The sequence below is a fragment of the Halyomorpha halys genome, unplaced genomic scaffold (assembly GCF_000696795.3).
Source record: "Halyomorpha halys isolate HHAL.00 unplaced genomic scaffold, Hhal_1.1 Scaffold43.1, whole genome shotgun sequence".
Lineage (NCBI taxonomy): Eukaryota > Metazoa > Arthropoda > Insecta > Hemiptera > Pentatomidae > Halyomorpha > Halyomorpha halys.
Window position 1 is genome coordinate 53,202 of NW_027106553.1, and position 3,273 is coordinate 56,474.

Genomic DNA, 3,273 nt, shown 5'->3' on the forward strand with positions numbered 1-3,273 from the left:
TACATCTCAAATTACTACTTAAATCTTTAAAAAAAGTATACTAATAAATTAGTACATCTCAAATTACTACTTAAATCTTTAAAAAAAAGTATACTAATATATTAGTACATCTCAAATTACTACTTCAATCTTCAAATAGTACTCTAATATATTAGTTAATCTCAAATTACTACTTAAATCTTAAAAAAAAAAAAGAAAAAGAAATATTTAATAGCACAGTTGGCATTAGGTATTTCCGCTTACTATATATTTCATACTAAGGTAAATGGAAGTAATGATGAGATAATAGAGTAGAATACAACTACAACAAACATAAAGATAAAATATTATTAGATATCTATTTCTAAGAAGAGAATTCATGTATTATTTATTTGGCTGACTTCACAGCGGTTAGGATGACATCAACATTTTGCCATTGGTCAAAAGTTGCCTTCATAAAGTCCTCCTCAAAGTTTTATCGAATCGATATCCCTTTCTTTATTTATTTATTGCCAACAAACACGGCATGAAACAACTTGGAAATAATACATCTCTTTTCACCACTTATTTATTCCTATGGTCCTTACTCGTGTAGCTTATTCAATATTTCTCAAGTGTTTCTCCCTCCAACTAACAGCTATTTCGTCCATCCCAATAAATATTAATTATCCAAATATAATCTAAACATAAAATAGTTTTTCTTTTGAATTCAGTTGATTTTTATCTTCACAAAACTTTTGATATTGCCTTCATCAAAGATAATTTTATTACTACCATTATTAGATGTATCTCGAATGAGAACAAAGTGAAATGGTTTTTATCTGATTCATTATAGGATGAAGGTTGGATTGAGGTTCGTAAAACATCAATCTTTGTCATGTTGCCACACTGGCACGGCCTACGCGCATACCTACACACTACTACACACAACTCGCTGAGATTCTTCTGCTGACGACATAGCCGTGGCCTAAGGACACTGCAGTCCTACACAGTCCTTGCACACATCATCGACAAAATGACTTCATCGAACTGTTCAAAATGTTGGAGGAAGTACGAATTTATAAAGCATTGGTCTGCATTCAAAAATCACCAAGTTGGATAGAATTATGACGAAACCGTTTCATCTGTTTTTTAACAAAAAAAAACAACTTTTTTTTAAAAATAACTATAGTTTAAAATATAAAACAAATGAAAATCACTTGTACGATATGTTACCACAATTATGATCCAAGGACAGCCAGAAGCAAACGAAGGCCCTAGCATGGTAGGACATATGGCAAACCCAAGACTTGTATAAATGCATGTTTAACAAAGGGAGTAACAAGCTTCGGTATACACACGCCTGTGACGGCTATAACATTATATTCATATTATCAAAACGAAGAAAATCAACATAGGAGAAATGAAAGGAAACGCCGTAATACGAGCAAAGTAGCGCTTGTAGGTGATAAAAAATCATAGAAATAGTTCTCTTCTACATAACCTATAAATTCAACCATTGTTATATCATTTTTATCAGGAACTTGTTAATTTAATTACCTAGGCATACAATGTCTTTATTAGCGATATATTCAATAAAAAATAGACTTCTAAAGTTAATTAACAAGATTTGAAACAATACATTTACATCAATTTTTTTTTTTTTTGGCCAAGACTGTACTGCCTAACCATGGTTGGGCGTCAAGTTTTTTCATTTTGTGTTATATCAGATTGATAGGATTTTAAAATATACAATCTTACACCAGATGTAATTATTCAATCCGAAATATGGGAAAATTCTGGAATTGATTAAAACTCAAAAAAAATAATTTAATAGGAATAATTGACATTTTGGAAACTGGAACATTGAAATAATTGTCTAAGCTAAAAAATGTCTCTCTGTCATGGCAGTCCCTAATTCGCAAGTCTCCATAAAAGAAAGCTAAACAATGAAGTACTCACTGCAGAATTAAACGTTTTAAAAACCAGCAGAAAAACAGCGGCCGGTTGTAGATTGAACAAACAGCTGAATAATGAAATGAGGAGCAGTTGGAACAATAGCTACTGAGCGGCTCCATTGTCCGTTGTCAGGGTAACTCTCATTCTTAATGTACGCAATACATCCTATGTGTAAGGGCAATACTGAAACTGTCTTAAATTATTGGATAATGTATCTACGGATTTATTAAAAATCTTAAATTATTGGAGAGGATGGTCGGAGAGGGGGTGTGCAGTCAGTATAAAGAACATAAATAAACAAAAAAATATTTATTCATAAACTGATTATTATTATAATATATATTTTTAGTTTATTTATGTTGTTTTTTTTGCTGACCACACCATTTTCTCCAATTAGTAATCTAGGGTCAACTATCTACACCTCATTAATACTTTTATGTCTTAATATTAAAACATACGAATATCTAATTAAATCTTGAGGCAAATATTTTTTAACTGATTTTAACTTGAAGCCACAGCAGCATATATCACCGCCATGATATATAAATAAATTATTCTTTTTACTCTCCTCAACTGGATTTTCAATCTAATGAGAGATTTATTCCGAAAGGTGACGCGCTTTTCATTTGGATTATTTATTTCTTAACGAAATGTTTAAATTTTTGTCTCCTGATCCCTAGCCGTTTGTTTTGATAGAAATGAGCTCCTTCACTCATCATCTTTCACTTTATGTTAAATCCAATATGCATTAGTCATTATTGTTCCTTTAACTCTAAACTTTAAAAATGGTAGCGCGTAAATTACTTACATAACAGATGAAAATCGAGATTCAAACGTTTTCTGTGTAGATATCTTATCAGATTTTTTTTTTGTATTCAACTATTTGGAATTACAACAGTAGTAAATAAAAACACATCTTTATTCAAAATACACTTTTTTAATAAAAGTATGTTAAATAATTATAAATTAAAAATGTGTTTTAATTTTTACTGACTATGCTAACTATGCAGTATTTTTTTTTAAATATTTATTTATTGCTATTTACAACTGTACATTATAATACATTTAGTAAATCTGGTCTAAGTTAAATTGGAGTGTTACAGGCGTGTAGAGAAACTACCCACATTGGTAGCACTATAATGATATTTTACATCAGGTGGTCTCGTGGCCATCTTCTTTTCAGACGCCTCGGAGGATTGTCAGGAATGGAAGAGGATGCAAGATTAGAAACTAGAGGGTTTGAGTGGTTAGAGAGTTTCCGATGTATTTTAAGAACAATAAGCAACTGCCCAACTAGTCTTAGTGCTGTGTGTATAGCAACCCTATGCGGTTGGGTATCACTGCTTTTTGAATAAA

General features: G+C 30.9%; 1 long non-coding RNA gene across 1 annotated transcript in view; it reads right to left on the minus strand.

The window, feature by feature from the left end:
- LOC136795177 (uncharacterized) overlaps window positions 1-2,823 on the minus strand; it is a 29,038-nt gene extending 26,215 nt beyond the window's left edge. The window contains exon 1 of the long non-coding RNA XR_010842744.1: window positions 2,726-2,823. This is a non-coding gene — a long non-coding RNA (uncharacterized lncRNA). The remainder of the gene's footprint in view (window positions 1-2,725) is intronic.
- Between the last annotated feature and the right edge of the window lie 450 nt (window positions 2,824-3,273).